The following is a 25,828-nucleotide window of genomic DNA, read 5'->3' as shown; positions in this document are numbered from 1 at the left end:
GAAGCTAGATGTTCAAGAGTAAAGTATCAGCAGGGTTGGCTCCTTGTAAGGCTGTGAGAATCTCTTCCATGACTCTCACCCAGCTTCTGATGGTTTCCTGGCAATCTTTGGTGTTCCTTGGCTTATAGAAGCATCAGCCCCAATCTCCGCCGTCATCGTTACCTGATGTTCTCCCTGTGTGCGTGTCTGTGTTTAAGTTTCTTCTTTTTATAAGTACACTAGTCATATTGGATTACAGGCCCACTCTACAGCATGACCCCATCTTAATCACATCTTCAGTGACCCTATTCACAAATATATTCATATTCTGAAGAATAGGGGGCCAGAATGTCAACATATGAATTTTAAGGGAACATAATCAACCCATAATATTAAAATAATAGAAATCTTCAGGTAGTAACATTTTGATGGATGACTTCTATTTGGAAAACATCAGCTTCTCAAAATAACATCTAGATTTATGATTCTATATGGAAATTGATGTGGTAATATTAAATAGCATTTACTGGGTTATACCAAGACATATATGTTTATAGAGAGGAAACATAAAGAAAGTCCAAGGAGCATGAAGGTATATGGCATATACTCTTGAATGCTGAGTAGTGTGGTGTCACCAGACAATGGGTTATGTGGGGAAGACTGCTGAGAGGTGCCAAAGGGATTTGTATATGAAGCAAAGGGGCTTGGGGTTTGGACTTCATTATACAGGCCTCCAGCATATAAGGCAAAACTTATTGAATGGTAAATGAGTATAGCAAGGATGAATTTTATTGTATGTAAATTATACCCCAGTGAACCTGACCTTTAAAAGAATGAAAACAGTGAGTTTGAAGGATGGATTTTGGAGGCTAGCAATTCAGAAGTGTTTGGTGACTTTGGCCAAAAAAAAATGGTTTAATTAGAAACACAGCTAGAGAAACCAGATTATAATGGTTTGAGGAATAAATGGGAGCTTAGGAAGCTTGAAGGTGGCACAAAAGAGGGAAAGATAAGGTCTTCAAAAGATGGTTTGTTGTTTGTTAGTTTATTATCATTGTTATTGTTGTTACTTTAAATGAAGATAGCTAAAGCATGTTGGCAGGCAGTAGGAAAATTGAAAACACAAAAGAAAGGAAAAGTAACTGATATAATAAGATCCTGGAGGAGGTTATCAGTACTAGGCAGAAGGATCTTTGAAATGTTACAGGTGGATTCATTGGTGGCAGAGGTTGAGAGATGGGAAGTGCCATTTGATGGCCTCTGTTTTCTCTATGTAAAAGGAGGCAAGGTTAGTAGCTGAGAGTGAAAAGTAGCGTATGGGTTATAACTAGTTAAATAGAATAATGAATGAAACTGGGGAGTGAAAAAGGAAACTGACTACGAGCAAATTTTAAAATTGAAAAAGAATTCTGAAACCCGAACTTATGCTGGAAACCGTAATTCTGCAGGAGCATCAAGCTGTACAGTCTTGTGCTTTTTCTCCAGCAAGGATCAGCAGCCTGGAAGCTGAGGAGAACATGCATGTGGGTTCATCTGAGCTCCAGAACTAGGTAAATACAGTTGAGAACTGTAGATGAGGGATTTGATGGAGCTGGTGGACATCTCTAAAGTTAACAACAATGGGCGTCCTGACTGGTAGAGAAGAAACTGGAAAATAATAATCTGGGAAAAAAGAGGAAAAAACAAGAAAACCAAAAAGTCAGGGTAAGAAAGTAGAGTACTTGTTTTCTGGAGTCATATGTGTCCCCATAAGGAGCCCGGCCCTACAATACAAGTCTTATGCCACAGGTCTCAGAGAAACTGCAGAAAGTAGAATGAACACATTATAGGGCATAGACTGGATCCAAAAACATAGCCTGGTAGTCAGTGTTTCATTCCTAACTCGCCATTAATTTAAGGCAGCTATCATTACCACCATTATCACAGAATGCTAATCCTTAGGAAAAGAATGTAAGACTAGAAGAAATACCTGTGCATGTAAGAGCAGAATAAATAGGAACCTCCCATGGGGCAATGGCAATACACTTGACAAGAGGTAAATTGTTTTATTTTTTGCCTTGGATTCCAAAAGTTACTGAGGTTTCCCTCAAGGCATGCTCTTTTACTTTTCTTAAGATGATCGATTTATTCTGTTAGAGAGTCTACAGAGGTGACACTCTTCTTTTGGTCCTCGCTCTCCCTTTCTTTGTTTTCTCTTTCTCCTCATTTCCTCCTATCTTTATGGATTGAATGTTGTCATATGTCTCAGCAACCATCCCCAACCCAGTGACCAAATAAAGTATTCCCATTACTTATTATTGGATTTTTTTTAATCCCCGGGAAGACTGGGCTAAGAAGTTAGTTCTTGGTTAGAAAATACTTTTAGGTACTTTGCAGATAACACTGTACCACTAATCCCTCATGCCCTATACATTTAGATGAACCTGGGTGTCTCTCTCTGGTATTCATAAGAAAATCCCTGCTTCTATGGGCCCTGTCTCCATATGTCAGCCTAGCAAAATAACCAACCATGTTATGCACTGTGAGATACCATGCTCTAGTTATCCTGTACTTGCTTGAGTGGACTGGATGAACATAATACACAAGGTTTAGTAGTTCCTAAACCCTATGAGAATTCCTAAGCTCCTTCTCTTGAGGTTGTTGATATATAAGTTCAAAAAACAGCTTTGGGGGAATTTCAATAAACAACTCTAAATAAGTCCTCTTTCCTTTGCAAATATAAATCCTTTGTAAAATTTTATTTTTTCCTTTTGTTTTCTATTCCTGATTCTATTATTGCTCTAGCAATGCTAAAAACCAGCTGGTTTGGAGATTAATATGACCAGACATACAATAAATTTTTTAAATCTCAAAAATCCCAGTTTATCCTTCTTGGTAAATTGAATATATGTTATATATACACACATACATACATGCATAAATATGCAGTATGTTATTATGTCTTCTCTAAGTTCTTCCTTTTTGGTCTCACTGTCTCCTAAAATTCTTCCTAAATGCTTTTTTGTTATAATAAAGAGGTAGGAGGAAAAAATCCTGAAGGAATGGAGGAGAAAAGTATATGAAGTGATAGAAGATGGAAAGAGAAAGTACACTATGGAATAAGGGAAACCAATGAGGAGATTGAAAAAGTAGTGATTTTTTTTTCCCTAGTTCCCCTAGACTGCTTTTAGGTATGGTTTTGATATTTCTCTCACCTAATGCCCCCAAATGACCTCTTCCTAGCAATTTCTTCTACAAAAAATATTCCTTTTACTGCCAGAAAATATCTCTAACCTGCCAAGCAGGTTAAAATATCCTGCCCCAGCATCTGAACATCCTCTTTAACCTGCCAAACCCCTAACCACCTGACCCAGGGGACTTGGACCATTGCCGTTGTTAGTTTTACACACCCCCTACTCCATGCCAGCATGGAGAGTGTTAATGGGTGATATAAGTGTGAAAAAACTTAAGCAATAATTTGGTTTTGCTTTATTAACATTCAAAATATAAATAGGTAAACTACATGTTGAATTCATTAAATTCTTCCTTCACTGTTTAGAAATACGAAAACTGCATTTTTAGAAAAGGGATTGATTGGTGTCATGTACGTATTTGTTCACTTCTGTTGATGCAAGATAATAAGAGTATTAACATAGAGGTGGAATAATGGTATTTATAATTTCATCACCACTGTTTATATAAGATAAAAATGTCTGAAAAGCAACAGAGAGAACATTTGCTGCTCTGTACATACATTAAATTCTCCCATTTTTGTTTATAAAGCATATGAGGAGGAAAAACAAGTTTAACAAATTGGTGAAGAGTTAGTGTTATTTTTACCATGTCCACTGACATTTACTTAAGGTAGCCAGGTTCAGAAAATAGCAAAATATAGTGAAGACGGTAACTCCTTATAAAGGAATATAGGGACCAGAAACATGCACTTGGTTAACTGTTCTCTGAGATTGAGATTACTTGAGTGAGATTATGGTCCTCTGTTCAGTGCAGAAATTGTTCTACCCCAGAGAGGAGCGAGTACTAAGTCTGGGAGACCAGTGACTTGTATGTAATTTGCCTGTAACTTGAGATATGTATCTTAGGGGCTGAGGCTGCATTCCCTCTTTCAAAAAAGAAAGGGAAAAAAATGGTAGTTCAGATCAGATAGTAAGGACTCATTTCAAAAACTTAAATAATTCTGGGTAGACTTTTATATTTTCATGGCTGTTTGAGAAAGAAAAGGTAGTTGGGAGTGGAGAAGGGGTTCCTTATCTATATAAAAATTAGCTGAGTTGATAATATAGGTCACAAAGGGTCAAGTCATTCATGAAAGGTTAATGGTGATACTACAGGGCAAATGAATAAAAACAAATAAGGAATGAGGAGAGGAATCATCATGGGCAGGTGGTTATATTTATAACTTGTCTAAAGTAGGCTAATAACGTGTCAGTGATAATAGAGACAGAAACTCTCCAAAACATACATTAGAGTGGAAGGTCCTTGAGGGCAGGAGTAGAATCCAATTGGCAGAGTAATCAATAATAGACTCTGAAAAACTATTTGTTGAATTAATGAATGAATACGTAGTATTGGAAATACTTTGTATATTCTCCCCTATCTTAACCTACTCTCAAGATAAGTTCAGAAATTTTATTAGGCTGTCATGAAAGAGTTGATATTTAACAAGGTCACAAAGCAACTAATTTTTATTAATTAGTTACTTTTATTCCCCATTCACATTCCTATTCCTGTCTACACCCATAGGTAAGCATATTTTATTGTCTATTGGACCAATTTTGCATGAAAATGTTAGGAGATGAAGTCAGAGAAGTAGTAAGGGACATAATGTATTGTTCTAACAAACCATAGTAAAGGCTTTAGAATGCCAAGCATCAGTGAGCCTGAAAAAGTCTAATGGGTAGGAGAGTCTTTGAAATCACAACAACCACCCTATTTTTTTCAGAATGACCAGATGAGACACTTCAGCCAAAGGCCGGAAGCCTAGATATAAGAGCTGGATTTAGGCTATTTGTTAACTGTGATATTTCTGACCAGTATAAATAAAAAGAAACTGTGCTTAACTGGACCTTTGTTTTTTGCCTATTGAGCCAGCTTTACCCATCAATTTACCCCAATTGGCAGCCTTACCTAAGAGAAGCTTAGGGACTAGTAGCAAATGTGTTTTTCAGCACACTGAAGACCTTATAGAACATATCTATAAGGTCTCCATTTCCAAAATGTAGGATTTAAGACACTAAACAAAAATTTTAAATATTACATAGATTTTCCCTTGTACTAACTGTTCACTGAACTAAGAATTATAGAATTCCTGTGTATTTAATAGCATATGCATAAATCACTTTGCAAGGGAAAGAGATGTTAAAAGTTCACATAAGACATATATGATCTCTAACCAAGTCCTTCCAAGGTGAACCAATTTGCTACACTTGTGAGAATGAGAGAAGTCTGATAGTTTGCCTAAAAGATGGGATATTCAGAAAAAGTCATTTTCTTGTCCGTTTGTGTCTAAGTATTTAAAACTCTGAAGCCACGTTACTAGTAGAACCGAGGGAAATAGCCTAGAATTTTTCTTGTCACTTACAGAGATGACAGACTTACAATATGATGATTCTTTTGAAAACTTCTTACAAAACCTAGAACTTGTCTGGCTCCATTTATCTGGCCAGGATTTATCTGGCCAGGATGTATTTCTATGATTTATCCAATGAGATTCTTAGCAGAGCCTTACATTTACTGCATAAGACAATTATATTTATTTTCTCTGCCATGACAAAAACCACTCTATACTGTAAACATAACGTTAAAGACGTTAAAGGTTGCTTTTTTTTTTTAGCATGTGGACAGTCTGTAAAAGCTTTTTTCAGTTTCATCATGTTGACAAGCTGATTCCATTAAATCACCCACTATCATCATGTTCACTTTTTTTTTTCTTTTTTGAAAAGTTAGAAAACAGTGATCATCTTAGAGTTTTCAAGGCATTCCCTTTGGAAAAAATAAATCTGGAAAAACATGAGTCTGTTCCTTCAAATGGAAAAAAGGCCCTTCTCTTGAAGCTATTCAGGATAGGGAAGGAGCTCTCGGTCTTTTACCCCCGGTAAGACCGGATGTTTTAAACATTCTGAGTATAGATCAAACTTCTCTACCCCAGTGTTTATTATGTATTATTTGCTATTTCAAATGGACACTGCAAGAAGTTAAATGAATGACATGAAAGAGATTTGTTCGAGGATTTTTTAGTACTTTGCACCCTCAGATGCAATGCAATTAGATAATATTTTAGGATCACACTGCTGTTTTGAATTAGGGCAGATATACCCTGCTCCTCCCAACACCATGCTTTCCTCACTGAGGGGAAAAAAATCGTATGATCATACTGCTGCTGGGTCATTTAAAGCATTGAGTGGATGTGTGAAATGAGGAAAAAAAAAAAAAAAAAGCTCAGTATGGGGTTAATTAGCTCTGTGGCGTGGTGGGTGGGTCACTTCCTCAGAACCAAATCATGCAGGAGGAACCATGCATGTGCAGACTGACAAAATTAAAAGAAAGCCCATGAACCTTCAGACTCTAGGACAAAAATTGATTGCCTTTGGAAACAAGAAAGGAACCCTTTCATGCAGTGAGTACTTTGGGCTTCACTGGTCAGAGACGAAGGGACTTCCCTTGAAGTGTCGGCTCAGGCCACTGTCGTGTACTGAAAATGAATCTATGGTTTGAGAGGGACCTGGCAAATCTGGTACTTTTAAAATTTACCTCTGCTGACACTTTTAATATCATGTCTTTCTCAATTAGTATACTAGCCTTATTTTTGAGGTCTCATCTTGGAAACAACATAATTTCTTCCCCAAAGTATGGGTGAATCCTTCATATTTTCGTAATTGTGTTTCACGGTATTTCACAGACTGCTGCGGGTTCCCTGCCTGCTGAGATTCGTTCAGCTGTGGTTTGGCCTGAAGGGTTCCCACTAGGTTGTTTACAATCTAATCCTTGAAGTGGGAGGTTAAGGAGCAGATAGAAAACATCCTCGATCCCTGGATCATTAATAGGTGAATACAAGAATGCAGATATTTACAAGGAAATCTCACAGGCCAGGATTTCTAGGGCAGAAAGATATTGTGAAAGGCTCCTGGAGCATATGCTGACAAGGAGCCAGGAACCAATGGAAATTATCCATGAGGAAAACACTGACAAATATGTTAATAAAATTTCAGTGCAAACCATTTGGGGTTTCTTATGTTTCTGCCTAAATTACTCTGACTTTAGTAGTAACAGCACTTCATGGAGTATACATAGAGTCACCAAATGTTTATGACTTTTGAGAAGAAGAATGTGTGTGTATAATGTATGCATTTATAGGTGTATATCTTTGTTTGAAGTAAAACTATATACGCACAATTGGCTTCTTGAGGTGGGGAGCAAATGACCCCTTTTAGCAGTATACTTGGAAAACTCGAAGCATCTAGGACAAAATTTGCCACCACCACACACACACACACACACACACACACACACACACACACACCAAATACTTTGCTTATTACCTGTGATAAAAACTGAATTTGGATCTTGTATCAACAGTTAAGAAAATGCATATTCCCCTAAGTAGAGGTATTAAAACAATTAAATGAATATATTTTTAGCAAACTGAGAGCAAGGGTGGGGAGATGGAGAGCTCACTAAGAGTATCCCCAAAGAAGCAGTCCCAGCCACATTTCTTTCTGTTTCTTCAACTGCCTGATGATAGGAATGTGGATGTGGAAATAAATAGGACTAGAAGGTGGGGGAAGCAGAGAGTAAATTTTGCCAATTCTAACAACCTATGTTATCAGCTTATTCCACAGCTTTTCAAAATTCAAGTTGCTGGTTAACTTGACACCTTTGCTGTTCCATTCATTCCGTTCCTTATGAAACAGCATAAGCAATGGCTATATGCACTAACCATTATCCTAGTTAGGTTGTCAAACTTAGCTTAATGCCGACTTTATTTTCTGTAGTGACACTGAACAAAACGTTTCTTTTGAAAGGTCTTAGTTAGACCTCTGCCCTCCCAACTCCTGATCACAGTAGTAACTAACCTCAAGAAGTCATTAGTGAAGACTGGAACAATATCCTGTAACAAGTCAGCTATAAAGAAATTGGCATAGTTTGTCTCTTTGATTCATGTTCTTATGGAAATAATGGGTTGCAAAATAAAACTACATTTCTTTCTCTCTCAAATTCATTTTTTCACTGGATCTTCTTTGCAAGTTACATTGGAATGAAGATTTTGTTTTTGTTTTTCTTAACAAAGTTCGAATAACACTCAAAGGCTTTAAAAGCCAAAGTCCATCTTTAGATATAGCTTTCTTCTATAATGTACTGCCAGTTTCTTATGTATGTGTATTTTTACCTTCCTGATGCCTTCGCCTGTTGATTGGTACATGTTAGTGCTTTGCTTATAAGAGTTGGGCAATAGTTCAGTGATCCAGTCCAAATCTGGGCCATAGATAGAATGGACTCATCTTCTATTTAAGAAAAGTGGCAAACTGCTTTAAATGAATTTGGTTCAGACAAGGTCATTGGAGCTGTTCATCTAACCCTGTGCTGTATGTAATGGACGCTTCTGCTGAGCTCCAAAGCTACAAGGTAAACAGACAAAGAAAGCCACTAACTTGCCACCCCTGTTAGACCTTATCTGTGAGTTTGTTATTAGATTTACATTTTTAATCATATGGGGCACATTTTGGTCATTTAAAGGAATTATTTATTGATTCTCCTGTTGTCTTTGAAGATAGTCCAGGAAATAATAATAGTGAGTTCATATATTACTTTCCGGACCTTTAAAAAACTTTTTATTTAATTGGAAATTGAGTTTATATACATATTCAATATGAGGTTTATGAAATATTCAGCAAATTTCTTAGACATTGAAGGATTGTTAGACTGTTTTACTCTAGCTAATCACTATGTTAAAACTTTAGTAAATTCGGGTACATTTTTCCCAATTTTATTTGTGTTATATGCAGTTGGCAAATTGAATCAAAAGTGTAAGAACCATATATTACTATTTTGAATTTAATAACTTACCAACTCTCTATATTGCTTATTTATCTTTAAACTGTAGAATGTATTTTACTCAACTGTATGGTGATTCTATATAATTTTTAGGGTTAACATTTTATAGAATTTTATGGAATCATACAGAGTTAAACAAGACTAGAAAAGTTATTGAATTCATTCTCCTGACTGGAGGCAGAGCTGCATTTATTTTATCCAAAATAGACGAAGATTTTTCCTATTTTAAGAGAGTCAGGAAGAAAGAAATTTCAGAACTGCTCTTAGCAATCTATTTGATTATTTACCACTTGCATATTTAGAACGTTCATCTTTAAGTCTAAAATTCTGCACTGGACGGTTTAATGTCATTTTGCCCTAGGACAACAATGCTGATCATTATCCTCTTTGTAACAACTTTTCTTATAGTCAAAAAACTATAAAGACACACCTCAGCTCTTTCTTCCCTAAGCTAAATTATCCCAGTTTTTTAAACATTTACTTTTGTTTTTATAGCTCTTTCTATACCTGAGTGGCAAAGGGGACTATTTTTAAAAGCTCTGTCATATATGATGCCTCTTAGAGAGGCACTGCATATTTTAATTTCACTGTGCTGATGTGGAAATAGCCACAACTTTTTCATTATATGCTGATGGACAGGGCATTTGTGTTCATTTAACCTTGAGGTTTAAACTTGTTCCTGAAAAAGTAACTGACTCATAGTATTGGCCAGACCCAAGAATAAAGAGCATCAGTTTTCCTAATCTTCAAGCTCATCTTGCCCCCACTCCTAAAATGCACTAAAATTAACTTTTCCTTGACCTCTCTCTGGTGCTATTTATTTACTGATTTAACAACTTTCTTCTGTCATCTCTGTCTCCTAAAATAGATGGACAGCATTTATTCAACAAACATTGGAGTGTCGTGCTGTGTTTCACACACTATGCTAGGCTTGGGAGATTCCAGTGTGAACTGTTAGCTGACTCAGGAACATAAATGTCCCAGGCCATGTTCAGAGAGGAGCAAATAGTCTGTCACCATATATAAAGAAGTAATGGTGGGAAAATTTTTCTTAAGACTAGAGAGGTGGGCCCGAGCCAGATTGTGAAAGGTCTTGGAGGCTCTTAAACAAATAGTTGGTAGTGACAAGTCTAAATGATTAGACCACATGATAGCAGTGCCAAACCTTTCCAGCATCCCTTAAGGAGATAAGCTTACTGTAAGTTAAAGGTCCTGGTACATCAATCCATTTGGAATTTATGGAGCTGCAATTTCAGTAGTTTAAGATATAGAAGAGAAGGTTCTTTGGAATCAGATTGTAAAGGATTCCTGAATGTCATCATGCTAAGGAATTGTATCTATTTTAGCAGCAATAAAAAACCATCCTAAATGTATTAAACAAATTTGGTCCTTGCCACCCCTCCCAGCACTACTGCTTTCATTTCATTCTAGTCTCTCAGACCCTATCCCCAAAAGCATCAAGAAGGAACAGGGAGACTCACATGGGGTGGGATGGAGTGTTACATTGTATCTTGGCAATGTCTCAGGCACAGAAGCAGTCCCAGACCTAATTGCTGAACTTTAAAATCTTCTCTCTTTATTGATTATAACCTTATTTCATCATCAAAATTTTGAAGACAGGCCATTTTTTAGGATTGTTATCATAGCATCTTAAGAAAAAGAGACCTCAGTATCATTCTCTTATTGTTCTTCTTGAGATGGATCCAAAATAATATGGGTTTTGGAAAGCAGACCCCAAGATATGTATGACCATTTATGGCATTTATAGTCTCCTTCTTCCTGACCAAAAGCAATGAAAATACATCAAGAATCTGGCCTACAGGAAACCCCAAAGTATCTAGAGAGTGATGGCACAGGTTCTGTATGCACATATAAATACCCTTGCATCTGGCTTTATCTTGTAAACCTTTTGCCAAATAGAAAATAGAGAATTAAAAACTCCAAATTCAGAATGCATGAAATGTCATTAAATCTAGTACAAATTTTTTTGAATCTGTCAGATAAAGGAAATCATGTATCCAGAGTAGAGATGGAATATCAGTTGACAGGCACTTAATTTTGAAAGACATGTAAATCTAAAAATCTAATAGTGCCTCATCCTTTGAAAACACTGGAAACCAGAAAGGTATTAGGAAAATCAATAAGGTAAAAATCATCATCCTACTATTTGGAATGACTCCCACATAAGAATTAATTAATGCAATACTTCTAGAACATTAAAGGGATGTTAAAACATTATCTCTACACATAGAAAACAAACATATAAACCCATCTAACTTTTAGACAGAGTAGTTAAAGAAAAAAGATTAGAAATATTAATTAAGATTGGAAATAAGAGGTCATTTCTGTCCTGTTGTCACACCATTTACCCTCTTCAGCTAGAAGGGTAAGTGTTGAACTTCAGTTCATCCAAATTCCTCAGCTCTGTCATCAATGCAGTGACACATTCTAATTTTCTGACTCATTTGTGATGAATAATCTCTCCTTTTTCTATTCACAATGCTGAAAGTAACCAATTTTTGTGTGAGTTATGATTACTTATTTTCCCTTTTTTTATTGCACTATTATTGTTTTCTCTTAGCAGAATTTGTCTCACTCCTTATCACCCAGTGTGAACCTCATGTTCAGAAAAGCCCATGGACAGTAATAGTGCCTAGGCTTGGAGTTAGTCAAGAGGAATGAGAGTCTGACGACCCAGATTCCGTTTTTAACCCAGCCAGATACCTCAGCTGGCAAGTGGTTCAGCTTCCTCACCATAAAATGGGTATAATAATAGCTTTCCCTTACCACTGTGAAATATTTAGAATTCAAATCAAGCCAAACCTGTCTCCTTCCAAAGAGAAGCTTAAACTAGCCTGTGTAATCCTGAATGAGCCCAGATTCAAGGGGAAACATAAAGTGGGAAACACCTAAAGGTAGTGTAATTTAGTGGTTAAAAATATGTAGACTTTGGAATGGCACACACTTATTCAGATGCCAGCAGCTGTATGATCTGAGCTAAGTTTCCTGATTTCTCAGATTTCCCTTTTTTCTCTAGTAAATTGGAAGTAACAGTATTTTCTCTTGTAGTGGGGATTAAATGATATGCTGTTAACCATGCTTCTCAAACTGTTCCACTTGGGTGATCCTCAAATTAGAGTGAGTGATTCAATACTAAGAGTGCCCGCCAGGACATTGCTTGAAGTCGTCTGCCACAAACAAGACTTTTCAGTGAAGTCTCAGGTTTCACCCAAAAGATATATATACAAATTTTGCTTTTAGTGCCTCAATATATTCTTGTTTGTTTCACTCAACCAGAAGTTCCATGAGGACAAGAACAGTATCTGTTTTCTTGTTTGTATAACATCGAATAAATAGTTATTGGATAAATGAATATGTGTGCAAATAAGAGTTTAAATTACCTGCCCACAAGGAATACTGACCCTCCAGGAAGACAGCTATATATTTATTATTTATTTTGTGGCTTTTTCTACTCCCGTTACACTGCTCACATTCCTGGGTATACTCATATCCAAATTTGAGAAGGATTTATTTTTCAAAGTATCTGAAGGACTCAGTAAATAGTGACTCTTATTATCATTATCATCTCTGCTCAGTACTCCTCTACTCCATTGTTGCCAAGGCTTTGTAGACTTTTTTAAAAAAGAAATTATAAAGGACTAGGAAGGTAGGAGTCTGGCAGGCCTCCAAAGAAGCCTGTGTGGCTCTAACCACATACCCTTACCCACTTAGAACTCTCTTTTTTATACATTTTCTTTGTCCTGGCTTTAGTTTATAGTGTTTCATTAAAACTCTCTAGAGATGAGTAGCTATGGGATTGAAAGAGGGTTTTCTCCCCTCTCTGCCTGGGCCAGTGGTTCCTAACCTGGGATTCATGAATGGCCTTCATGGAGTCTAGGAGTTCCTTGAAACTTGGTGTTTTTGAGAAGTTATCTGGAGGAAGATTTTCATAGGGATCTGTATCACTTCAAAATGTTGAAAACCACTGCTGTAGAACTTTATGTAAACTACACTAGAATTGACTTCAAAGTTACAATTAATAATATTTTTGATTCTTCGAGATTGACACCATATAATAATTTCAACTCATAAATTATATGACGAAGATTAAACTTCACCCCTCATCATCTCCCTCTCTCTGCTCATCCCCCACCCTCCACCCTGATGTTTTAATGTCCTGAATTACTTGGGCTTTACAGTTTTATACTCTGCTAGATATATTTATGCTTTGAACCAAGTGTGCTTAATGCAAATATTTTTAATCCTCTGTGAAACCATTATAGATAATTCTTTACGTTTCAGATAAAAACAACTTATAGACATATAAGGTGAAGATCACTTAAGTGGAAAGAGCATGTATCAATGAAATAGCAATTTGAATTGAGCAAATATAAATCTATGTAGATTAATACATATTCTCAGAATTACGTAGCAGATTATAATTCAGTCAAGAAGTAGGCATCTTTTGATGCTCATGAACATTTATGAATTGTGTAAGAACTCAGATTAAATCTTTAGCCATAGTGTTAAGTTTGGGATCAATATTATCATTTTATATTAACATATAAGTACAACAATTATATCCAATAAAAACTTTCCATTTAACTTGGCTTTAATTTGCTTTAGACTGTGACATACACACTGTGATTTTTCTCTCCATTTTGGATTCTTATCATTGACAGCCAGCCTGTGTATCATTTGACATCCAGGAAAGATAGTTTTTCACTCCAGACCTTGGATGTATTAGCCAATTTGGGTACAATTTACAATGATCTCTTTTGAGCACATCAAAAATTTAATTTTGACTAATTTTATTAATAAATGCTCCTTGAAATTTAGAAAATAAAGTTATGTGCTTAGATATAAGAACATAAACACTAGGTATAGTTTTAAAAGAGCATATTGTTGAGAGTTATTGGGTTTATAACATGCAACAGAAAAATGACCATTGAACATATTTCATAGAAAATTGCTAATAATATTTTCTTCTTCTCCCCAAAGGTTAGAAAAGACAGCAAGTCCAAAAAAGGGAGAGGGAAAGAAAGAAAGAGAGAGGAATATGGGAAAGGAGGGAGGGAAGGGAAGGAAGAAGGGAGAGAGGGAGGGAGGAAAATGGCAAGAAAATAGGTCCCAGTGCCATAGTCTAATATCCTGGCTTGTAGAGAAGACTAGAATATAGCAAAACTTAGAGCTTTAAAATCTTTGAAGACTAGTCAGTCTTTTATATATATATTTCAAATTTGTATGTACTTTCAATGAATCATACATAATCTAATTATCTTGCTTAAAATTTTCATTAAACTCATCAATTTTGTGAAACAATTTGAAAGCACTGGAGATCTCCAACCTCTCTTGTGTTAGCATGTATAATGATCCAGGCTGGAGAATTTCATCTTAGCTCGTCTTGTCACCATCCTTCACACCTGCATGTACTTGAACGAGGTTTCACATTGACCACAAAGGGAAATCATTTCTTTGAAGAAATCTCTACAATAGTGCAATTGTCACAAAAACTTTCCAGGAAGGGAGATGTCTTTAATTGCTGGTTTTCTGCTTTAGCCTTTTCAGTGCAAAGATACTTAATCATGTCCTTCTACTTGATCTCCTTTAGTGAAGTTTGTTTTGCATATTTCTGGAGGCCTTATGTGAAGTTGTTAAAATCTTGGTGTCAGACAGGCAAGATTGAATCAGCCTGTATTAAATCCTTGATATGTTTTAGTGGGCTCGAGGTAGAGGGACCTGCTTTGTTTTCTCAGAATCTTTTTTCGGTTTATTAATTTCTCATGGGTCTCCCCCTACTTCAGTTTTATCCTTCTAAGAGAAGTTATCAAAACACTGATGGGTCCGGGTGCGGCGGCTCACGCCTGAAATTCCAGCACTTTGGGAGGCCAAGGTGGGTGGATCACCTGAGTTCAGGAGTTCGAGACCAGCCTGGTCAATATGGCAAACCCCATTTCTACTAAAAATACATGGGCATGGTGGCACGCGCCCATAGTTCCAGCTACTCGGGAGGCTGAAGCAGGAGAATCACTTAAACTCAGGAGGCAGAGGTTGCAGTGAGCTGAGATCGTGCCACTGCACTCCAGCCTGGGTAACAGAGGGCAAGCCCGTCTCCAACAACAACAACAAAAAAAGCACAATGATGGGCAGACCGGTCCTATAATAGCTTTTTTTGGCCTGTGAATTTTTTTTGTTTGTTTGTTTTTACGGAGTCTTGTTCTTGTCACCCAGGCTGGAGTGCAGTGGCACAATCTGGGCTCACTGCAACCTCCACCTCCCAGGTTCAAGCAATTCTTCTGCCTCAGCCTTCCAAGTAGCTGGGATTACAGGCACCTGCCACCACGCCCAGCTAATTTTTGTAGTTTTAGTAGAAACAGGGTTTCACCATGTTGGCCAGGCTGGTCTCGAACTTCTGACCTCAAGTGATCCACCCCCCGGCCTCCCAAAGTGCTGGGATTTACAGGCACGAGCCACCGTGCCTGGCCTAGCTTGTGATTTAAAGAGTGAAATATCATATTTTAAACATAGAACAATAAAACTGTTAGGGTCAGCTCCTCCAAAATCTGAAATTTTCATCACCAAACAGTGATGTGTTTGGTGGGACAGGTGCTTTGTTTAAAATCACTTTACAGATTATTTTCCACCATAGAGGGGACTTTCTAGGTTGGTAAGAAGGAGTAGAGACAGTTTTAGAAGGCAAGCCCAGGGCAAACTTAGGACTGAGTTCTTAGCAACACACGAATGTATTGTATTTCTTCATAGGAACTTCTGGACATTAAACATACTAAATATATCTTAAAAGAGACAAAGGTCATCAGGGTTTGACTCATCTTTGTCAAAATTAGCTAAAATTGATCATGTACTATGTAGTAAAGCTTTTACCTATTCTAATCAGTGCTGCCCAATAGAAATTTCTACAATAATAGAAATATTTTCTCTCTCTGCTATCCAGTAAGGCAGTCACCAGCCACATGTGGGTATCGAGCACTTGAAATGCAGCTGCCAAGACTGAGGAACTAAATGTTTAGCTTTTTATTAAATGTTAAATAATTTAAATTTAAAAAGACAAATGTGGCTAGTGGCTAGTGGCTATTGTATTATATGGTAACATAGCTCTACCAAATCCTGTTGAGAGGTGACAATGTGCTAGCAGCCCTCACTCTCAGCGCCTCCTCGGCCTCGGCATCCACGGGGGGGCGCTTGAGGAGCCCTTCAGCCCGCCACAGCACCGTGGGAGCCCCTCTCTGGGCTGGCTGAGGCCAGAGCCGCCTCCTTCTGCTTGCGGGGAGGCGTGGAGGGAGAGGCGCCGGCGGGAACCGGGGCTGCGCGTGGCGCTCGAGGGACAGTGTGAGTTCCGGCGGGCGCGGGCTCGGGCTCGGGCTCGGCGAGCCTAGCACACTGAGCGGCTGGCCGACGCCGCCGGCCCAGAGCAGTGAGGGGCTTAGCACCAGGGCCAGCAGCTGCGGAGGTTACGCAGGGTCCCCCAGCGGTGCCGGCCCGCGGGCGCTGCACTCAAATTCTCACCCGGTTTAGCTGCCTCCCTGCGGGGCAGGGCTGGGATCTGCAGCCCGCCATATCTGAGCTCCTCCTCTGCCGTGGGCTCCCGCCGGGCCTGAGGCTCCCGGATGGGCGCCGACCCCCGCTCCGTGGCGCCCGGTCCCATCGACAGCCCAAGGTCTGAGAAGGGCTCGGGACTGGCGGGCAGCTCCGCCTGCAGCCCTGGTGCAGGATCCACTGGGTGAAGCCAGCTGGGCTCCTGAACTGGATGGGGACTTGGAGAACTTTTATATCTAGCCAGAGGATCATATGTGCACCAGTCAGCACTCTGTATCTAGCTAACCTAGTGGGGACTTGGAGAACTTTTCCGTGTAGCATTCTGTGTCTAGCGCAAGGATTGTAAATGCACCAATCAGCACCGTGTCTAGCTCAGGGTTTGTGAATACACCAATTGGTACTCTGTATGTAGCTAACCTAGTGGGGACTTGGAGAATTTTTCCGTCTAGCACTCTGTGTCTAGCTCAAGGATTGTAAACACACCAATCAGCACTCTGTCAAAACGGACCAATCAGCTCTCTGTAAAACAGACCAATCAGCAGGATGTGGGTGGGGTCAGATAAGGGAATAAAAGCAGGCTGCCTGAGCCAGCAGTGGAAACCCGTTAAGAGTGTGCTTACGTGTTGAGGAACCTTTGTTCTTTCGCGCTTTGCAATAAATCTTGCTGCTGCTTACTGTTTGGGTCCACGCTGCCTTTAAGAGCTGTAACACTCACCGCGAGGGTCCTCGGGTTCATTCTTGAGGTCAGTGATACTGAGAACCCACGAATTCCAGACACACTGTATGATAATTAGAATAAAATTGACAAAGAAAGGTCTTTGCACTCCTTGTGCTGGGAAGTACTGTCTTGGTCATTGTAGCTGGGGTGTTTTATAAAGTTTTGTGAAGCTGGATCTCCTTTATTTTAAGGCTAGAAGTGACAAAATAGGCTCCTTTAGGAACAACCAGTCTCATCTATACCTAGATTTACTTACTTTCTTCCCGCTATATCATTTTGCTTTTATATATCGATTTTGCATAATATATAGATTTGCTTTTAATTCCTTTTTTTTTTTTTTGGTTTTCAGATATTTGACCATCAGTCTGTGACTTGCCCCTTCTCTTTACGTAAGTAAAAGTGATTTATTTACCTTTAAAAAAAAAAAGTGTTGGGTTTAGAAAATTGTGGTCTTCATTGGCATATTTCCTAGTTGATTTTGTTGTGGTTTCTGGTGCTTTTGTAGTGTGTATTAGTTTCTTTTGCGTTTGGAGTCTATGCTGTTGGTGGTTGCTAACCATGAGGGTGCAGAAAATACCAGCAGCCCAGACACCGTACTTCTATAAAGGCTGCCCTTTACTTGGCTGCAGCTGCTGTTTGCAAAAGTCACTGCTCTTTTAAAGTATAGCTTGTATTATTCAGCCAAATACCAGCAACAGTTGGGCTTTTGCTCCCTTGTCAATCATTGAGCAATTATGTATTCTTCAGTTATGTACCCATCCCTACGTCCAGTAGTTTTTAATTTTAACTTCTAGATCAGAGCTTTCATTTATTGACAAAATCTCTAATATCCCTTTACTAAGAAGTACAAGACTGTAAAGTAAATAGGCTAAACTTTTGTGCAAAATTTTGAAGTCTACAGGAGAAAAAAAAACAGAAATCCCAGGTTCACATGTGCCAGAAGGTTTATAAAGGTACCACTCTTTTTTAGAAAAGATGGAAAGGCATTTGGGGGAAAAAAAGACCACTTGATTTTATGTAGAAAAAAGGGAACATTAATTATTTAAAGTTCAAGCCAGGCTGCGCTGAATGGGTTTAAATAAATTTCATTTTGAACTGCTTGAAAGAGATTCTAGGCCAGTGAACGGAAATAATCAAAGTCACTTATAAGAGACACCACCCAAGAGATCCTACAGGTAGTGATAGTCACCTAAATAGTTATCGGTATCCTCTGGCTGCTTCCCACTCTCAGGTGAGCACTGTCCCTTATTCACATTATATATTGCTTCACTGACTCCTCACTCCAAGGTACTTCTTGTATTACAATCATTTGCACAGAATGGAGGTTCCCATGGCTATTTTGTTTGTGCATGCCTTCCACTAACATTCCTAGAAGATAGTGGCAAATATATTTAGGGAGGCAGAATCCTCCAAAGGATGCTAAGGCTAAAGTGTAATGTGACAGTTTATTTGACAGAGAAAGGCGATTGATTAAACTCTCCAAAGACTGGAGCTGTGTATAATGCATTTATACAACAGGGGTGGGTCCTACCTGCCCCTGACAAGTCTTGTTATTCTCTATTTCAGTGTTGATAGAGTGGGTCTGTTAATGCTTTGGAGGATGTCAATATGCGTGCTTATGGTTACCACTTTATATCTGCACAGCCCTCCCCTCAGTTACCTAGCACTGCATATTTCTAGTCCTCTGACTGGCAAATCATTTTTGTTACAGTTCTTTTGTGTAAAAACAGTTCACATAATAGCTCTGTGTTAGACAAGGCATTAATCCTCACATCACCGGGATGAGTCAGCACAGTGCACTCCTGCCCGCACGGCTCAGCTATTGTGACGTCAGTGCTATAGGGCGAGCCTCAGACACAAGCAGTACAAGGGACCTGTGTCACCAATTAGGAATCAAGGGGGAGACTTTTGAGATAAAAAGTGTTGTTGAAAGCCTGTCTCTGGCTCATAGGAAAATGCAAATCTGATTCTATGCTACATCAATCATCAGTCGCGTAGCTTCTAGAAATATACTGTTTTTTAACTACACATAAGGCTGGGGGAGTGACCTGTAATGAGCAGATAATCCGTTCGTATACCCATGACCTTGTCCCATCCCTGGACCAGGCTTCATGTTTGCTTGGCTTGTTCCAAATCTTGAAGCTGCTGTCATATCAGCAGGGTGACCGGGCTTATGACAGTCCTACTGTCCTCAAGTACCCCACAGACACAGTTGATGGTTGATGGCTCCAGGGTGGTGCCCCAGAGGCCCAACAAAAGGAAAAAAAATGTCCAATGTCCCTTGAGAACAGATCAGAACATTATCTCCCCAGTGCTTTGACTCCAAGTGCCTCTTCAATGGCCTCCTCTAAACAGGTACAGAATTCTGCTTGTTCGATCTTCTCTTCTTAGCAGTGCATTTAGTCCAGTATCACAATCTGTATTTGACCTGGATTTCAATAGGAACTGAAAAGCTGTCAGATGCTCTCCCAAGAATTTTCCATTCCGTTACTGTTCAGCAGAAACAAAGAGGAACCCTCCATAATCTGCCATGCTACCTTGAAGCAGGTAGCACAGACTTACCTTGTTTGGGAAACCTGGATCTTATGAGTTAGGTCTGTCTACGATTCAGATTCAGATGTATTCTCAGGGCAATATATTTCTGTATTGAATATTAAGTCTTGAAAAGTGTGTTAATTTACAGCCTTAGTGGCATTCTCTGTTAAAAAGACCTTCCTCCATCACAGAATTTATCCCTCACTCTTACTGTCACCTCAGCCAGTCACCAGCCCCTGCCATGCCCATCAGAAAGTGCCTTACTGCTGGGATCTTCTGCCTTCATTAGATTGCTAATGGGCTCCTACTATGCTTATAAAAGCTAACACTACTACTTGGCTTCGTTTTGATTAATTATCATGCACAGCTCTTTATTTAGTTTTCATTCAACAAACATTTATGGAAAGTTAGTCACTATGCTTGGTTGTGGAAACTCTGAGATAAATAAGAAATGCTTTCTTTTGTTAGAAATCTCAGTCTGATAGGGGAAATAAATAAGTGAATAAAGACTATAGCATATGATAGACACTGAAATGCAGGTGTATACAAGACATAGTAAGAGGAATGAAGAAGGAGTGCCTATTTGCATGTGGTAAGGTGCCCAGGCTGGGTCTTCAAGTCAGAAGAGTAAATTGCACTTTACCAGGTAGATATGAAAGAGCAAAAAGAAAAGGGGATCATAATCAAGAAAAATGTAAGAGCATTTACAAAATCAGGAGGCGTTAAGTAACAACAAGATCCAGAGGAGTGAATAGTTCGGTGTGGTTGAAACATGGTAGTTGAAAGAGTAGTATGAGATTGGGCTGGAAAGTAGGCAGGGGACCTTGCCTACCATACGGAGGACCTCGTATGGCATGCATAGGAATTTGGACTTGATCCTACAGGCTCAAGGAGGCTTTGAAGAATTGTAAACAGATGTATGTTTTAGAAAGAGCACTTGGTGAAAGTGGAGAGGCTGGCTCAGAATAGGGAGACCAGGTCAAAGGTAAAAGCCAAAGGCCTGAACTGTGCTGTAGGGGTAGGATGGAGGGGAGAGGCTATTTGGTAGTGTCGAAATAGACATTAACCTTTGTGTAATTCCAGCATATCTTGGCCTATTACATAATCTTTGCCTTCTAGGAGAAAGGCTGATACATTGTGTGGAGTCAAATTTCAGACCAAAATACAGCCTTATGGGATCTTCAGCAAAGACCTCAATTTGAATATGACCTCACTTTGAGCTACTGCCCGCTGGTCGCCAGGCTCGCGTACCTCCTACTGCCCATAGTGGGTGTGGGGGAAGAGCAGGCAGATAAGGATAAGACATTCCCAGTGTCCTGTTTTTCTCTTCTTTCACCTGGAAATGAAACAGTTTCTAAATAATGCCCCCCTAAAGTCAATCAATGCCCCAATTTCCTATCATTTTCTCATTGCTCCCTTTTTCTAAGCAAAATTTCCAAACCATTGAACTGAATTGCAACTTATGCACAGCCGGGTGTTGAAACAATTCAGTGTATTCATTCCTTCTCTCTGAATTAGAGTTCACCATAAGTGTGCTTTTCTCTTGTTCACTTTGGGCTGCCAGGACAATTTAAAGGAAATTTTCAACAGCTTATGTTTCATGTACTATGTTCTCTTTTGCAAATGGGAGGATATGTGTGGGTGTGTTTAAGCCTTCTCTATATTGCTTTCTGGAGAAAGGTTTGGGAAGATGAACAAGACGAGGAGTGGGGACCTATTGAAAGCCCAGGTCCCCCAGTGACCTGAGTGCAGAACGTAGGCTGGTGATCAGATGGTCAATTATGTGTTTGTCAAAACACAGTGGGCTGCATTCCAGGCTGCCAGCTTTGGAAGCCCAGCTTCTGCCAACCAAATGTCATCTGGGAACATGCAACACTGGGCACTGTGAAGGAGTTTGAAATAGACCATGCCACAGCCAACCTACTGCCAGTCTTATAGCACCAATATGGCATGCACAGCCGGGCCCCATGTTTCAGAGCTCAGGAATTCACTGTACTAAATTCAAGAGGTCAGATGGGTTCATGTTTTCAAAGCCTATGTTCTCTGCTTTGAACACTGTGACTTGCTCCTCAGCAATTTCCAAGGGATTTTTCCAGTCACATCTCTGTGGAAACCATTCTTTTTGTGATGGTTATAAGATCCTTGTAAATGTCCCAGAGGATAGGAAAAAAATAAAATAAACTTGCTCTGACAATGACTGTGATTTCGACAGAGGGATTCCAACTCTTAGGAAACTACATTAAAGGTGCATAGCTTTTAAAATATCAGGAACCACCTTGGCAACTTATAAAAAGCAGAAGGGCTTTGCCTATTTTATAAAGTGATTTGCATATACCTGCATAAATAATGTCCCCACCTGTACTTTTATGCATTTAGGTTGAATAAATTAAATTTTGTGATCTTTAAAATATTCCCTGTCTTAAATTGCTCAGACACCATTTTCAGGACCCTTCCTCCTCATTTCTTTTCCTAGTGATAAGAGTGGCTATTTTTTTTTCAATTTTTTGACTCATTCAGAGAATCAAAGCACTCTGAACACCAATCAGCCATAGCCAGGAATATTACCTCCCTCTGGTTGCATTTCTCTTAGCCTTTCTACCTATCAGATTGTGAGTTCCATGTATTTTTAATAAGAGAAATAAAGTTGAATATTACTAAGGTGAAAACAAAGCACAAGACAGAATTAAGTTCTATTTACATATATATGTTAGACAGAGTGTGTGTGTGTGTGTGTCTATACACAGACTTGCACTGATACACACCTCAGGGACATACCCATAGTAACCTTTTCTTTCTTTCACCACTGCACTGCCACAACCTCTTCAGGAACCATCCAGCTACTAAGCCATTTCCATTGTACCTTGGCCTTCAAATCAAAGCCTGGTCAGTAGGCCACCCTCCCCCACATTCACCCTGTAAGATATTATTAAACACTTAACTATGTACAAAGCATAATGTTTATTGGATAGTTAAAGCATAAACATAGCATAAATACATGATCCTTTCTTGCTTTTGCAGAATTTAAAATTGAGTTAGGAAAAGCAGTTACATTGTTGAGCGTTGTGTATGCACCTAAGATAATAAATGAGTAAGTTCCAGAAGGAATGATACAGTCCAGGAAGTACCATAGGGTTTCGTTCATGAAAGAGTCTTGCAGGCTAGAAAGTTTCATGTAAAACTGATTCAGCTGAGTCTTGAAAACTGGCTAAAATGTAAAAAAGATGAAGAGAAAAAGAATCATATTCCAAGCAAATCATATACCAAAGTGTTGGAATCTTCGAGGGGGCCCATAAATAGCGTCACTCTTCCCCACTCAAATTCTAAACCTATTGAAAAATAAGACAAAAGAACTGATAGCTAGGGAACCAGCATTTTTATAAAGGTTGGTTGAAGAGCATAGCTTAGTGTAAAGAGGAAATGGGTTTGCTGACTCTCTTCCCTTCAATCAAACCTTGCAAAAGCCCTCTCACAGGCAATTGTGGATCTGCATATGAGCAACACTTTTCCAGGTCATCACCTCCCGCTAGTCTAAGTAGAAAAGGAAGGACAAAGAGGCTAAATTCCTGTGCCTACAAATTTGGGTAGATCAGTTCTACCTAGTTGAGAAATATAGACCAAGGGCTGCCCCACCAATGGGATACTTTGCCTCCATAGGGAAGTATAAGGAATGAGACAAGAGGAAAGCAGTGTTTAGAAAACATCTGGAAACCAGGAGTAGGGAAGAGGCATTCTTACCCACACTGACATCCATAGACTGGAAAACAAGAGGAGGAGGTACTGAATGAGATGAAAATGGGAACCAGAACCATGAGGCTAAACAAGGCTCTCATCTGTCTATACCTGGGGTAAGAACCAGTAGTCCTGCTGGTTATTCAAGATCTTAACTAAGGGCCCCTTTTCAGAGTCTGAAAAGTTAGAAGAATCAGAACCTGAGGGAACAGGCAAGTAATGAAGATAATGAACAAAAGCCTAGTTAGGAAAAAAAATACAAAAACTCTAGTTTCTTGTTCAACTAACAGTAACAATAAGAAATAACTATTGAGTGCTTGCCTTGCTTTAGATACTGGACTAAATACTTTTGATGGCTATCTGATTTAACCTTCAAAACTACCCTATTAAGTAGATGCTATTATAATCACAATTGTGCAGATCAGAAGACAAATTTAGCATGTTTGAGTTGTTTTATAAGAACACCTAATAAATGGTAGAGATAGAATTTGATTCCAGGACTATGTCTTAAAAGCCTCAGCCAAATTTTACTAGACACAAAGTTGAGTGTCTACTAAATGCTAAAGGTATAATGGTGAGGAATATTAACATAACCTCTCTCCTTCCGGAGCTTATAATCTGGGGAATGTAAGACAGATACTAAGCAAATGGTCTCACAGTATAACTTGTAATTACAAGTTGTGCTTACCACTACATAATAAAAGTACGATGTGCTCTAAGAGCAAATAAAAGAAGAGGATTTAAGTGAGTCTGGAAATTCAGGAGAAGCTGCTCTGAAAAAGTGACATTTGAGATAGCTGAAGGTTAAAAACAAAAAGTAAGGATGGATGGTGGAAGAGGATTCCAGGCAGAGGAAACAGCATGGATGAAGTCCCTGAAGATAGCTGCATAGAGAGAAAGAGGTGACGAGCAGCCCATGTTGAGGTTGAAGAGATACGTAGGGCCCGACGACACCAGGTCCTTCATCTTAAGGATTTTTATGTTTATCCTGAGGACAGTAGAGGAGCAAATTTAAGAAGGAGTGTGGCATGATCAATGTTGTTTTTTAAAAGGGTAAACTTTGGGGCATTTATCCCAGAGAGATGGAAACAACTGTACAACACCTGTATGTTATGTTATACCAATGTACATAGCAGCTTTATTTGTAATAGCCCAAAACTGGAAACAATCCAGATTATCTTCAGTGGGTCAGTGGTTAAGCAAACTGTTATATCTATACCGTGGAATACCTCTCAACACTAAACAGAATACATTATTGATACGTACAATGACTAGTTTTAATCACAAGGGTATATTGAGTAAAAAAGCTAATCTCAAGATGGTGTACTGTTATGATTCTTATTTATATAGCACTCTTGAAATGAAAAAAAAATATGTAAGGATTGAGAACATACTTGTGGCTGACAAAGTTAGAGAGTTGGGGTAGAAATGGAGGTGAGCGTTGCTATAAAAGGGTAACGCAAGGGATCTTTTGTGATGGAACTATCCTGTAGCTTCACTGTGGAAGCTCTGTAGTTTAATTAATTAGATTCATGAGAGTATGCATGTAGTAAAATTGCATAGAACTAAATTACACACACATACTCATGTGCATATAAAACTGATGAAACCTGAGTAAGGCAGATGGACTGCACCAATTTTTTATTATTATTATTATACTTTAAGTTCTGGGGTACATGTGCACAACGTGCAGGTTTGTTACATATGTATACATGTGCCATGTTGGTGTGCTGCACCCTTTAACTCATCATTTACACTAAGTATATCTCCTAATGCTATCCCTCCCCCTTCCCCCGTCCCCACAATAGGCCCTGGTGTGTGATGGTCCCCTTCCTGTGTCCAAGTGATCTCATTGTTCAATTCCCACCTATGAGTGAGAACATGCGGTGTTTGGTTTTCTGTTCTTGTAATAGTTTTCTGGAAATGATGGTTTCCAGCTGCATCCATGTCCCTACAAAGGACACAAACTCATCCTTTTTTATGGCTGCATAGTATTCCATGGTGTATATGTGCCACATTTTCTTAATCCAATCTGTCACTGATACACATTTGGGTTGATTCCAAGTCTTTACTATTGTGAATAGTGCCGCAGTAAACATACATGTGCATGTGTCTTTATTTTTTTTTAATTTATAATCCTTTGGGTATATACCCAGTAGTGGGATGGCTGGGTCATATGGTACATCTAGTTCTAGATCCTTGAGGAATTGCCATACTGTTTTCCATAATGGTTGAACTAGTTTACAATCCCACCAACAGTGTATT

General features: G+C 38.8%; 1 protein-coding gene across 2 annotated transcripts in view; it reads left to right on the top strand.

The window, feature by feature from the left end:
- The window catches only part of ZBTB20 (zinc finger and BTB domain containing 20), an 804,541-nt gene that overhangs the window by 613,580 nt on the left and 165,133 nt on the right, over positions 1-25,828 (top strand). For both annotated transcript variants that reach the window (XM_017855966.1, XM_017855967.1), the window contains one exon: positions 17,649-17,688. The gene's annotated coding sequence lies outside the window, so the exon portion shown is untranslated. The remainder of the gene's footprint in view (positions 1-17,648; positions 17,689-25,828) is intronic.

The sequence above is a fragment of the Rhinopithecus bieti genome, unplaced genomic scaffold, assembly GCF_001698545.2.
Source record: "Rhinopithecus bieti isolate Rb0 unplaced genomic scaffold, ASM169854v2 scaffold_41114, whole genome shotgun sequence".
In the NCBI taxonomy this organism is placed as follows: Eukaryota; Metazoa; Chordata; class Mammalia; order Primates; family Cercopithecidae; genus Rhinopithecus; species Rhinopithecus bieti.
This window is presented reverse-complemented; position numbering and strand designations above follow the sequence as displayed.